A 16,141-nucleotide genomic window follows, 5' to 3' on the forward strand; every position below is an offset into this window, starting at 1 on the left:
ATAAGGGAACAATAACCTCTTTAGACCCTGATGATATCTCTTTGGCAACTAGTCGTACTAAGAGGAGGGACTTTCTACCACTGTTGTTACATGATGATTAGAGGAGAGGGAATCATCAACCTAAGTTCCAAGTCTTTAACAGCTTTCTTATTTTGGAGTTGAGTGTTGTATATGTCTTATATTGAGGGAGGGGTTGTCAACCAAATGTAACAGTATCGACTTTTTAGCATTTAGTTGAGCCCACTTTTTAGTACACCAGGTAATTATGAATTAAATTTCTTTCTGAAGGGCTTGGACATCAGAGGTGGATTTGACAATGACTTCCAGTTTGCAGTCATTCTCATATATGGTAAAGCAGAGGTCTTTGTTCTTTGTCTGGAGATCAGAGAAGTAAATGACAAAAAAAGTGGTCCTAGCACTGAGCCTTATGAGTGGTCAACTTCATACTCTCTGATGAGCACCATCTACCCTCACCATATTGGTTCTGTCTTTAAGCCAGTTTGCTCTCCACCTTATCACATACAAATCTGTTTGTAATGCATTAAGCTTACTAACTATACTAGCATGTGAGATGTTGTAAATTGCCTTAGCCAGTTGAATGCATGCTGTGTGGACAGCATGACTGCAGTCAAAAGCCTGTGTTAGCCTTTTGAAAACGTTAACCATATTCATTACACAGGATCAGCCCTTGACAAAACCAAACTACTGTGGATCTAGCATGATGAAGTTTATAACATCATGGTTTATCAAGTAAGTTATAAATTTCATGGCTTTTCAAATAAGACTTCCTATGCCAATGGGTTCATAATTCACAGGGTCAGTGGTCTGGTCACTCTTGTGCATCAAACATCAGGGACAAAGCCAATGGCTAAACTAAGGTTAAATAATTTGAGTTCCTCTGCTAGGGTTTGTTTCAAATTCATTGCTGAAACTTCAGATATTGAAAGGAACCAGCTTAATGTGATCCTGTTTTGGATTTGATACCTTAATTATGTTTAGATGTCCATTATCTAGGCTCTGCCTAACAAAGTTACTATGGGGTATCAAAGTTTTAAGGCATTATGGGGAGGTCTTCAAATGAGAGGTGCATGCTATCCTTTTGCAAAAAGAAAATAGGAGTATCAAGTACCACATCCTATAATGAAAGATATTGGATCCCTGGGGAATGACATGGATTATTTAGCCAGTTGTTGAAGAGAAGTAGACTTTCTCCTTTGAGAAGAAAGGATTCCACTCAGATACAGAGTCTTGCCTGTATTTGTGACTTACACACAGAGTTCAGACATGTTTCTCTGCATATCCCTCAGGGTTGTTCATCCAAAATCATTCATGCCCAGATGAACCATCACCACCATCTCATAGTCATTTGTGAGGTGAAATCTTAAGGGCCCTTGAGGTATCAGATGGCCTGGCGCCTGAAAGCCAACTCAACATTACCATGTCTATGTACAGCCTGGTGAGAGGAAAATCAGTGCACTTGAATATAGATACATTGATCACTAAAACATTTTAAGGTATAGAGTTGTCTAGTGTACTGGATTTGCAATAATTTTACTCTGGGTGACTGTTGAAAGTGTATCTGAGAGTGCTGCATTGCTGAATTTTCACTGAAACCTTGTCTTCATGGGTCTAGGAGGCTTTGGCAATGATTATTTTTACAGTCTCAAGAGTAAGATATTTTTGGGTCAGTTGGTGCAGAATGTGGTGGTTGTATGTGTGCCCACCATCTGTTTTTTTTTTTTTTTATTTTGACAAGTCTCCATATTTGTTAAATATTTGTATCACTTACAAATAGAAGGACATGTACTGAGTAAGAATTTATTATCTGCGAGTGTAAGGCAATTACTACACTGCTTAAGGGTACCAGGCGCTGTGAGGCTGGCAACAGTAGGGAAACAAGCAGTATGACCTTCCATCTTGCTCCAGAGATTCTGAGACTTAAGTAAAGCCTATAGTGAATACCATATGTAGTTAGTGGGTTACATTCTGGAAGAGGGTAGTGATGCAGAAATGAGTAACTAAACCAAAGCTCGAATAATTCAAAATGAGCATACACTTACAATTAGAAAATGTCACACTTTAAGGTTAGACAACAATCTGAGGAGTGCATATGGCTTGATCCTTTCTCTACTATCAATAACGCAAACCAGAAGTCGTTCTTATCTAGATTATCTAGCAGTCTAAGAAGAGGAATATCCAGTATGATCTTCCAGTGTCACTGGTTAAAATAGATAAGATGAGACTAAAAGGAACTTGCAAAGACAATTTGTAGTAAAGGCATGTACAGAGTCACTTAAGTACAAAAGAACACCATGACTTGTCTTGGTGGGTACCCCTTATTCTGAATTAATCTAAAACGATGAAATAGTAAAAGTTTTTGAATAGCTAAAAGGGAGAGATTTCACAAAACTAGTTTTCTGTTTAATGAAAATATCCAATGGAGTGAGTTTTATGGTTAAATTGAAATAAGGGACAGGCAAAAACAGACATTTATGTCTCTGTTAATTCAGTAAGTTAGCTACCATATTATGCTGACTATTTTTGTTATTATTAATGTATTGCTATTTATATATATATATATATATATATATATATATATATATATATATATATATATATATATATATATATATATATATATATACATATATAGATTTATATATAGATATATAGATATATACAGCTATACACACATATATATCTATATACATGTACGTGTGTATACGTAATCGAAGGCACATTATCGAATCCAACTTCATGGAACCCACTTCATCGAATCTTCATTATATCGAAGGCCCTGAACAACAGAAAAAACCACTCAACCACCAGGACAAAACAACAAACAGTAAGCCAAAAAAAACCTCCACGCTAACTCCAAGATCACACTACAGTGGAGGAAGGGCAAGGTTCACCATGGTAGACAAGTGGTTACTTTCCCATGGTTCATTTTCATTGTTCTACGAGTTCGATATAATGATGATTTGACAAAGTGGGTTCACAGAAGTTGAATTCAATAATGTGACTCTTCGATGTAGTGAAGGGGATCAATATGTATATATATATATATATATATATATATATATATATATATATATATATATATATATATATATATAGGTTTACTATCAAAATATCAATGTCCAGGACAGTGAATGTTCGAAACAATGAAATGACATCACACTTCCGGCATACTTATTAGCTTATAATGTCAAATCTGTTGATCGACTTTAACAAATTCAACATTAATGTCGAAAATCGGCCATGATGGCAGTGCAGATGCAAACGTAAATGAAACACCTACACTGTCAATCATGTTTTAGCAGGGGGGAGCAAGCCACCCTGCACCCCTTTGTGGGGGGCTGCACCTCCCACACCCCCTGCATATTAAATACTCTAACGCCGAGATTGCACTACAGTGAGGAAAGGGATACATTTCCCTTTCCACACTGTACTGCACTCCATACCTCTCAACCTGGAAACATCAAAAACCTGGACAAGGCCCATGAAAAATAGGTACAAATCTGTATGCTGATTAATATAAAATTTGCATATATAATTACATAACCCTGCACACCCCAATGGAATTGTGGGGTACCAACTTTCAAATGCTAACTGAAGAACAGAACCAAAATATAGCACCAGAGTCCCCCTGCAGCCATTCCAATGTCCCATTACCTAGCTATTTTGCCCCAATTCCCATAAACACTAATGTGTGCATACTGCTTTACTTCTACAATGATAATTTGGATTTTATAGCACAATGCACAAAAACTAATATATACCTGCTAAACAAAGCAATACTGTCTCACAGTGAAAATAGACTTGGCATTAAAACTTCTCTGCCCTTGAAACTGACATTCATTGAAAGAGCATTGAAACCCACACCACATCCAAAGAAAATGCATCTGGCCAGTGGTGGATAAAGATCATCTTTGGCTGTTTTCAAATCATAGGCCCCTTGCACACAAAACAGGAAACATGCATACATTCTTTGAAACACCTTCCTGACTTTATTCAATTTTATTCCTTGTATAATACAGACACTTGTTAGACTTAAGTTAGAGTGCATTTTAAATTTATTGTTTAAACATTTTTCCAGTAGGCAATGAAACAAAATGCATGAACCAGTAATGACAAAACTGCCCTATTCAGAACATTTCCATCATAAAAGTCTACTTCCACACACACAATCGCATTTTAAATTTATTGTTTGAACATTTTTCCAGTAGGCAATGAAAGAAAATGTATGAATCAGTAATGACAAAACTGCCCTATTCAGAGCATTTCCATGATAAAAGTCTACTTCCACACACACATACACACACACACACACACACACACACACACACACACACACACACACACACACACACACACACACACACACACACACACACACACACACACACACACACACACACACACACACACACACACACACATATATATATTTGAGTTCAGAGTCCATGCCAACTGTCAAACATCTAAAGTTGTCTACTTAGCTTCATGCATGTCTTGCCAATCTTTTTATGTAGGTAAAACTAATTGGACTCTCAAATAAAGAATGAGAGAACATCTATATAGCATTAGGATCAAATACGATAAAAATATTCTATCTAAGCATGTCAACATGATAGGAAACGAACATTTCTTTAAGTTTATGGTTATTGATAAGAGGCCCCTACAATACGAGAGTAAGACATTAGAAATATTACAGAAAGTAAAGAAGCTAAGTGGATTTTGAGATTAAGAGCTGACCGAGGCAAGAGCCTTAATGAGAGAGCCTCCATACAACAATTCTGAAACAGAGGAAATTATCAGTAGTCACATGTTAGTGCTGGTATTTTCATGCATTTGCATCTTTTGTAGTATTTGTGAGTGAGCTTAACTATGACTCAGATATGTGCATTTTGATAACTTTGACGTGTTGTGTTGTATATATTTCTATACATTTTTTTTCAGTGTGTATTTGTTTGTCTTCTAGACTATTTGATGTGCATCAGGTTTATATTGTCTATTGGCTTTATATTACGTGTGAGGGATTGGCCATATATTGAATCTTACCATAATTGTGTGCTATGTATAAGATCTGCACTGTTATATTTCAGGTTACAAGCCATGATGGTTTACCCAATAGGTTTAGTGGCAGAATTTTACATATTTTACATATTGCTGGCACTATAAGTGATTGTTCCTTAAACATGTATATTTCTAGGTGACCATGCTGGGTATTATGCCTCCCTATTATTGCTTTGTTCAATTTATATTAATTTCGTATACTTTATATTTGATAATTTACAGAGGTCTATTTACCCTGGAGTCTGTCTTGATGGATATATTTTTTGCATATACATTTGTTGAAGGATGGTTTATTACTCCATAAGCTAAAGTTTTGTATAAGGATGTAAGAGTCCATGTACTCATTGCTAGGTAGACAGTAATGTCATTATTTTGTCGATTACCTAGTTGCCCACATATATATTTTAGATTAGTATACATTTTTTTCAGGTTGAATTCACAATTGTATATTTTAGTTATTACATATTTTGACTGTTGTACATCTTTAGTATAATACTATGATTTGAATTTAAGAAAAAGTAAAATCATTTTTGGTGTATCTGTTATATGTGTTATACTAAGATTATATACTCATATCACATTGACTGATAGTGCAGTTGTTGATATTAATAGAGACTTACTTTTGTAGCTTTTCTACATAGTTATTTTATTATATATATTTTCTAGAGCAATTTAATAATTCAAGTAGCATAGTTGTATGTATAACAGCTATTGAGGCAATCATGTTCTTAATTGGAGGTGCCTGCATGATTAATCCTTGAACTTGATTTTTTTTATATATATGCCATATAGACTGTTTAGCTGTCATAATAATGGAGAGATTGCGAGTGCACATAAATAATTTCATTAATTTTAATGTTTATTAGCTGTATTATGTAATATACAAAGTTACCTCTCAGTAATAACTGAGAGTTATGTATGAAAGCCCCATTGTTGCACACAAGGTTAGTTGCTATGTGAGGTATCCATTGGGCTTATGGGTTGGAGCTCTACATAATGGTGACATTATAGGTGATTGATTTTTAAATGTGAATAATAATGGGGGAGCATGATGGGTAGCAATTTTTTGCTGCATCCATGTTTACATTTTATTAAATTCATTTATTTGATAATTTGCAGACGTCTATTTACTCTTGTGGTAGTTTTTGTAGAGGTAATCTTGCATCTACATTGATTGAAGGAAGGCTGAACACCTATAAAAATAAGTTGCTGTTTATTTATGCAAGAGTTTTTGCACTCCTAACATATAATCAGTGGTGCCTTGATGTTGATGCCCACTTGACATTGAATACATATACTGGATGGTTAGGAATATTTGTATTAACAACATATTAGTATAACTTTTATTATTAGACCCCTTATTGGAGGTGCATATATAATATGGTGTCTAATAATATGACTCGTGATAAGGAGCAATTCATTATAATATATACCATATATTTCTCTAGGAGAAACCACATATTCTATCATTATTAGTGAAGATGCACCCCATAGTGCCTTTTTTAGGCAAGGCTCAAAAGACAAACCCACCTCCATAGGTATCACAAGGGATAAGAAACTAAGAGTAATGCTACTCAACGCCAGAAGTCTAAACCTCAAGATGCACGCACTCGAAACTCTCCTTAGCATGGAGAACATCGATATCTGTGCAGTAACAGAAACCTGGTTCAAGGCTCCCGAGAGCTCCCCAGCACTACCAGGTTATACCTCATACCATGCTTTTCAGCTCCAAAACTTGGACCGAACCACAAAAGGAGGGGGAGTATCAATATTCGTCAAAGATACCCACACCTCCAGGTTGGTGGCACAACCCGAAGCATCAGAGACTATCCATGTGCAACTAACTGTGGGTAAAACTGCCTTCCAGTTTATAGCCTGCTACAGACCACCCTCCCAAACACAGGAACCCCACTTGGCCTTCCTGAGAATACTGGAAAATATGAAGGTCTCTCCAAACACCATTATATTGGGCGACTTCAACTACCCAAACATAGACTGGGAGCATTACTCTAGCTCCAACACCCTAGCCCAAAGGTTCCTAGAATTTATAAACTCAAATGCTATGGAACAACTTGTTACCACTCCCACAAGAGGGGAAAACATACTGGACCTGATCATCACCAACATGAGGACACTATGCTCCAGACCAGAAGTGTATCCCTCACTGGTAAGATCAGAACATAAACTAATCTCACTGGATATTCACATCCCGACCCCACCCCCTGCCCAGAAAACCACAGTGAAAAACTTCTCTAAAGCAAATTTCACACAACTCAAAACCGAGGCGAAATCCTTCAAAGCCCCCGGGCCTGTGGAAAATAAGGCCCAGACCGCAGAATCCTTTAGAAACGCATTCTATGAACACCTTCAGGAATGCATGGATCATGCAATCCCAAATAAAACCAAGACCCAATCCTCCAAAGGCAGACGTCCTGTCTGGTGGACCCCAGCCATAAACAAACTATACAATAGAAGGAGGAAGCTACTACATGATAGAGCAAAATCCCAAAAAGGGAAGGCATCTCTGATCAGTATTAGCAAAAAACTACGGGCACTCATAAAATCGTCTAAGGCCAGCTTCGAGATAAAAATTGCACAGGACACTAAGGGTAATCACAAGGCTTTCTTTAGTTATGTTAGGAACCTGGGTGGGAATTCCCAGATATGCTCAGAATTAGTCCAAAATGACAAAAAATACACCGAGCCCACAGACATTGCCAACATCCTAGCTGACAGGTTCAGTGCAAACTTCTCCCCTCTCCCCACCAAAGGGCAAATATCTATCCCAACAGAGTGCTGCCCCCCCTGACATCTCAGATGCTCAGGTAAGAGCCCTCTCCAAAGCAAAAAACACAGCATCAATGGGACCAGATGGTGTCCCGGGCTGCGTCCTACATGAACTCCAAGAAGAGCTAAACCCAAACATAAAACTACTGTTCAATCTTAGCCTTACTACAGGATATGTACCCAAAGAGTGGCGTACAGCAACAGTGGTCCCTCTCCACAAAGGTGGTGCCTCAACGGATCCTGGAAACTATCGCCCCATAAGCCTGACTAGCTTGGTCTGCAAAGCTATGAAAAGAATCATCATGGACCTCATAAATAAAGATATTGGGGACCTACAGACACTGGATCCTACCCAGTTTGGCTTTGTTAAGGGCAGATCCTGCCTCTTAAACCTGGTTGATTTCTTTGAAACAGTCACCAAGGCCATTGATGAGGGGAGGTGGTCCACACAGCCTACCTGGACCTCGCAAAAGCCTTCGATACAATACCCACTCGGGCATTATAGATAAGCTCACCAGCTTAAATATAAACCCCTATGTCACTAGATGGGTTGCAAACTGGCTCAAGGACAGAACCCACATGGTTAGAATTGCTGGAGCCATGTCAGACTCCAAACCAGTTACAAGTGGCGTCCCACAAGGCTCAGTCCTGGGACCTCTCTTGTTCGGTATATATTTCTCGGCGGTACAGGCCAACACGGAAGGACTGTGGCTGACCAAGTTCGCAGATGACTGCAAACTGGGCGCCATAATCAACTCTCCAGCCGACACAAGCATCCTCCAAAAGGGCCTCATAGAGACAGACAACTGGTGCCAGAGCCATGGCCTCAAGCTAAATGCCAAAATGTGTATAGTCATCCCCTTTGGCAAAAACAAAGTGCCCACAAATTACCACATAGGTGGTAATCCATTAAGTACAGAAGAAGTCATTAGGGACCTGGGGACCCAAGTTGATAGCAATCTCTCATTTGACAACCACGTGGCCAAAGTGGTTAGAAAAACATTTTATATAGCCCACCTAATCATGAAGGGATTCACATCTAGATCAGGGGAGGTCATCGTATCTCTTTACTCATCCCTCATCAGGCCCATAATTGAGTACAATGCCCCTTTTGGGATGTACCTTACCAGACACCTGCAGCAACTGGAAAGACCCCAAAAGTACCTCACCAAGAGGATCAAAGGGCTCAAACAGATGCCATATGCTGCCCGGTTAAAGAAACTCCAGCTCTACTCAGTGGCATACCGCCTGCTCAGAGGCGATCTGTGCCTGGCGTATAAAGCCATGTCCAACCCAGAATTAATGGACATGCTGCACCTGAGAAAATCCAAATCCGATCGAGCTACGACCCTCAGAGACTTGAACCTCAGCACTGAAATAAATAGGACATGCTGGAGGGACAGATTCATAACCCAGAGGCTCCCTTCACTCTGGAATAAAATCCCAGTCCAGGTTAGGCAGAGTCCCACATTGACTCTCTTCAAGAGGAATCTTGATGAGTGGATGGGAGATCGTAGGTTTACCCTGGCTATCACTTCTGTGTCACTGTTAGACAGAGGCACAGTATACTAACCTCAAAAAAAGGCATAGCAAAATTAATTTAAAATGGGTGGCGAAAGCCAAACACACTCTGGCTAGGCTTATAAATGCCCTAGGGCAGATAGCCTAGTATGAACCTATGAACCTATAATTAATAAAGACTTATATTTGGAGCTCTTTATACAACTATATTATAGATCACTTTCTAGCGAGTTAAACAATGTAGTCAGCATAGGTGTGTTTTAAAAATAACTGTTAAAACACACTAGTTCCATCTTCTGTATGTATTCTATAGTAGAATAAAGTACAAAATCTGACTGTTTTTAGAAGCTGATTGGCTCATTACATCTGATATGTAGCAACCTATATATATCACTACCTATATTAGTAGTTTTTCATAATTGGTACATTATTCTTTCATATAACATGTTGATTCTGTAATACTTATTTAGATTATGTTTTCTAGCATAACTCATGAATTCTGAGTGTCAGCTATGTGAACTGGTTATAAATCGTGTATTAAGGTACTGTCACGGCTTTTATGTACAGATGCTCACATTTAAGCCAAAGGACATATTTTGAGGAATACGTTCAAATTCATATATATATATATATATATATATATATATATATATATATATATATATATATACATATATATATATATATGTATACATATGGGTCCCCTTCGAATGGTTGACATTTCACAATGTCGACATTCATATGGCTGAGACCATATGATCGACATTTGAAATGTCGACCATGGGGAACCAACATCTACCTACAGTGCGGAATGGAAAGATTTCCACTTCTGCACTGTAGTGCAATCTCGGAGTTGGTATATTTAAGTTCTGGGGGTGGGGTGGAGCCCCACTGCTAGCAGTGTTAGGTAAGCTTTTTTGTTGGTTTTTATGTTCTACTTGTATGGTCAACATTTCAAATGTCGATCATATGGTCTCGTTGATATGAATTTCGACATTGTGAAATGTCGACCATATCAAGTAGACCCATATATACATTATATATATATAAATATATATATATATATATATATATATATATATATATATATATATATATATATACATATATATTTATATATATATTACACATACATAGAATGACAGTAGTGTATGCCATAGGCATCTTGCACAGCTTCTCGCACTTATTTTCAATTTCAGTTTTATTTTTTTGGGGGGGGGATGGACAAATGGCCAAAAACAAGGGACACAATTTAAACATTCATCATCTTCTTTCGGCTGTTCCCATTAGGGGTCACCACAGCGGATCATCTGTTTCCATTTCTTTCTGTCTTCTGCTTCTTGCTCTGTCATACTAACAACCTGCACGTCCTCTCTCACCACATCCATAAACCTTATCTTCAGCCTTCCTCTTTTCCTGTTACCTGGTAGCTTCATCCTTAGTATCTTTTTCCCAATATACTCAGCATCCCTCCTCAGCACATGTCCAAAACAATGTAATCTTGCCTCTCTGCCTTTGTCTCCAAACCTTCCAACCTGGGCTGACCCTCTAATATACTTATTCCTAATCCTGTCCACCCTCGTCACACCCAGTGCAAATCTCAACATCTTTAACTCTGCCACATCCAGCTTTAACTCCTGCCTTTTTTGTCAGTGCCACTGTCTCCAACCCATATAACATAGCCGGTCTCACTACCCTCTTGTAGACCTTCCCTTTTACTCTTACTGGTACTCGTCTGTCACAAATCACTCCTGACACTCTTCTCCACCCACTCTATCCTGCCTGTACTCTCTTCTTTGCCTCTCTTCCACACTCGCCATTACTCTGAACTATTGATCCCAAGTATTTAAACTCATCCACCTTCACCACCTCTACTCCATGCATCCTCACCATTCCTCTATCCTCCCTCTCATTCACACACATATATTCTGTCTTAGTCCTGCTGACCTTCATTCCTCTTCTCTCTAGAGCATATCTCCATCTCTCCAGGGTCTCCTCCACCTGTTCCCTACTCTCACTACAGATCACAATGTCATCTGTAAACATCATAATTCATGGGGACTCCTGTCTGATCTCGTCTTTCAACCTGTCCATCACCATTGCAAATAAGAAAGGGCTCAGAGCTGATCCTTGATGTAATCTCACCACACCTTAAACGCATCCGTCACTCCCACTGCAGACCTCACTGCTGTCACACTACCCTCGTACATATCCTGTACCACTCTTACATACTTCTGTGACACTCCTGACTTCCTCATACAATATCACAACTCCTCTCTAGGCACTGTGTTATATGCTTTCTCTAAGTCTACAAAAAACACAATGCAACTCTTTCTGACCTTCTCTGTACTTCTCCATCAACACTCTTAGAGCAAACATCACATCTGTAGTGCTCTTTCCTGGCATGAAACCATACCGCTGATCACTAATCATCACGTCCCTTCTTAACCTATCTTCCACTACTCTTTCCCATACCTTCATGCTGTGACTGATCAATTTAATCCCTCTGCACATCACCATTGTTCTTAGAAATCGGTACCAAAACACTTTTTCGTCATTCCTCAGGCATCCTCTCACTTTCCAAAATTTCATTATACAATCTGGTTAAAAACTCCACTGCCATTTCACCTAAACATCTCTATGCTTCCACAGGTATGTCATCTGGGCCAACAGCCTTTCTATTCTTCATCCTCTTCATAGCCATCCTTACTTCCTCCTTGCTAATCCATTGCACTTCATGATTCACTATCCCCATATCATCCAACCTTCTCTCCCTCTCATTCTCTTCATTTATCAACCCCTCAAAGTACTCTTTCCATCTGCTCAATACATTCTCCTCACTTGTAAGTATGTTTCCCTCATTATCCTTTATCACCTTTACCTGCTTCACATCTTTCCTAGCTCGGTCGCTCTGTCTAGCCAATTGGTACAGGTCATTTTCTCCCTCCTTAGAGTGCAACCTTTCATACAACTCTTCATATGCCTAATCCTTAGCCTTTGCCACCTCTCTCTTTACCATGCACCTCATCTCCTTACATACATTTGGAAAGATGCTTGAATAAAATGCTGTGTTACCACCATGCATTTCACTGCCAAGTCTTGAACCCAGAACTCTGTCCACTACAGTCAGAGCAATACACCACTAAGCCAAATCAGCAGTTTCCTGAAAAACAGGAAGACTGAAACTTAAATGGCTATCATTTAGTGAATTCAGTTCTCACTTCTCACCATAGCTGTCAACCTCTTAGCACAAAAAACCTGGACAAAGACAATAATGGAGGAATACAGAATTCAGTTTTCACTTCTCACCATTGCTCTCAAGGTCTTAGCACAAAAAACCTGGAAAAGCCAGTAAAGGGGGAATACAGCCCCAAAATGGGGACAAATTTCAAATACTGATTTTATAAACTTAGAAAATTGGTAGAATAAAAGGTTTTGTGTTACCATTTACTTTCTGAAGAATATGAAGTCTGAAATTCAAATGCCTGTCAGTATTTAATGAATTCAATCCCTCAGTGATTTTTTTTTTAATGAGGAACAGAACAAAAATATGAGGCATGAATTCACAAATGGTGGTAGTTAGGGATTTAGGCTTTTTTTACCTGTACCCAAGGTACAGGGTTTGAGCCCGAGTACCTCTAGCCACCAGGTGTATTCCGTTGGGGGCATTTACACACACACACACGCGCACACACACACACACACACACACACACACACACACACACACACACACACACACACACACACACCTTTAAAAGTCAAGTCCGTTCTCTGTGCAGTTCACAGCAGTTGTTTCTCCTTGCAGAAATAAAGTCCCTTAACTCTGTTCTCGTTTCCTTGCAGATAAATTCATGCAGCAAGACACTCTGTTCTCATTGCAGAAACTCAGAAATAAAGTCCCTAACTCTGTTCTTGTGCAGCAGCAGTTGTTTCCTTGTGCTTGCAGATAGATCCATTCAATCAGCAGGAAATGTGTGGACATGAGCCCTTGAGCTCAATTCTGACAGGCTGACGCCATTGTGCACGTGATGAAGTCAGCTCAAAAGTGCAAGCCCTTGAGCTCAGTTCCAAAAAAATTTCAAAACAAAAGCTGGAAAAAAAATCGGAAATGAAGGGGTGCCACTCAGGAATCATGGCACTCCATCATTTCAACCCCAAAACTCGGTAAAAAATGAGTAATTCGGCTGCACTCTACTCACAACATCAAGTTACTATCATCGAATGCCCACTTGCATTCGCCGATATGTAATCTCAATCTCCTAGTGTTCGACAACACAGAAAGTCAACTACCTAACGTTCAACTTTCCGAGTTAGCCGAATAGAATTTTAACATTTTGATAGTAAACCTATCTTATATATATATATATATATATATATATATATATATATATATATATATATATATATATATGGGTCTACTTCATTTGCCTGACAACTCAAATGACTGACACTCATTTGCCTGACAGCTCATTTGCTCGACAAACTTTCTAGGTGGGGCTTCACCCCTGATGTGGGGGCTGTGCCCCACACCCCCAACTATATATAACAACTCCACGGTCACACAACAGTGGGGAGGGGGGGCAAATCCCAGGTTTTTGCCTTGATTACTTTTTGTCGAGCAAATGAGCTGTCAGGCAAATGAGTGTCAGTCATTTGAGTTGTCAGGCAAATGAAGTAGACCCATATATATATATATATATATATATATATATATATATATATATATATATATATATATATATATATATACATATATATATATATATATATATATATATATATATATATATATGTATGTATGTATACACACATACATATAGATATACACATATTCACTCACACAAACCTACATTTTATCAGTTAAGCGGTCATTTATGCCATGATGGCCTCACCTCCTAATGGGACAGAACCTTCAGTTCTATACTGAATAGGATGAGTTATGGAATGGGGATTAGCCCCCCCCCCCCATATTCTTGTACTTGTTGCAAAGTTTAAGTATAATATTAAGATTAAAAGGATGAAAGCAGAATCCCACCTATGTAATGTGGTGCTTACATTCTGCAGCTTGCACAGTTACTGCAGAGGTACATAGTTATTCAAGTGAAGCTATGCCCCAAAAGCTATTACTTTAGAGAAGTTAGTTGCTACATAACTGTGAGCCTTTCTCAATATGTAACAGAGCTTTTTGTCTCATTTTTACTTAGCTTCCTAAATAGGTAGCAGAATGGGTGTCCCTCTTCCCCTAATTCCTGAGATAACAAAGCTCCTAAAAATAGCACAGCTCCTAACTATTGCAGCTGCATTGTTGCATACAGTAGAGAGTATTATGAGGGGTCACTGATTACAACCTGCGTATTATCTGCTTGAGACATGGATGCCAAAAAATTCACCTTGAGGGCTAAGCCTGAGAAGTGAATGTTAGCACCCATGACAAGAAAACATAATAAAGGGCTATGATTGGAGACCCAGTCATAATTCTTTGTACTGCGTTGCGCTTTATCTGCTCCATGTATTACTATTTACAGAAAAAATATTGCAAGTGTTTTGCTGGCTTTCAAAGCCATAAAGCACTTAACAAGCTCTGTGAGAAAAACAGTGTAAAATATGCCTCTTATGTTTACACTCTCCTTAGCATGCCTCACAACTGGTCAGATTTTTGCCTCATAGTTTTGATCTGTTCCTTATAAAATCTGTATTATTCTGACAAATCACTAAGGACTGAAGTCACTAAATAATAACATACATTTGAGTTTCAGACTTTATATCTTTCAGAAAATGCTGGCTAACAAAATCCTATTATTCTGTCAAGCTTCTAGTTTATACATCTCGGACACATTACTTGCACAGATAGAAGGCAAAAACAAATTGCTTTCATTCTGCCACCATCATTTTCTGGCCATTACTAGCAGACTTGACTGTCTAGTGACAAACCTGAAATTAATAAGTTAAGCATGGGGTGATTAACATTGCTAAGATCAGATCTCGTGTTTAACTGATCTACCTTTTTTTTTTCAGATATTGGAGCGTAATCACCATGCTCGATATACCACAAAGGGTTTAGTAAAGTCAGGTATAACCAAGACTGGCTCTGAACAAAAGACATCTTTCAGCTGGTTGAAAGCCTCATCTGCTTCTATGGTCCACTTTATCTGGATGTGCAACTTACGTTTTGTAAGATCTGTTTGAGGACTAGCTATGGTAGTACTATATTGGGTACAAATGTTCTATAACAGCCTGCTAGTCCTTGGAATACTATCACTTGCAAAGGTGTAGCGAGGCATACTCTATGCACTCACATAAATTCATTTTATTTCTGAACATCATTCTAGAGCATTCTGTACTACAGAGGCTTGAAATTAACAAACAATAAACTAAACATAGATACCAGAAGATACCTGTAAATGTATAAGCTAAATTAATGTCCACAAGCATACATCTCTTAACAACTATTATATATTATATTATTATATTATATTATATATTATATATTTTAACAACTGGAATTATAGATAAACTCACTAAGCTAGGTTTAAATCCCAGGTCTACTTTATTAACTCGAATGTTCAACAGTTCGAATGCATAAAGATCGACACATATGCATCGAACTCTTAAACGTTCAAAAGTTAATAAAGAAAAAAAATACACAGAAAAAAAAAAAAGATGTAGGCAGGGGGGCAAGCCCTCCTGCACCCCCCACACCCCCGTTACTTAAATATACCAACTCCAAGATCGCACTACATTGAAGTAAATGG

The sequence above is a fragment of the Protopterus annectens genome, chromosome 1.part2 (genome assembly GCF_019279795.1).
Source record: "Protopterus annectens isolate FY-2018-M chromosome 1.part2, PAN1.0, whole genome shotgun sequence".
Taxonomy (NCBI): Eukaryota; Metazoa; Chordata; order Ceratodontiformes; family Protopteridae; genus Protopterus; species Protopterus annectens.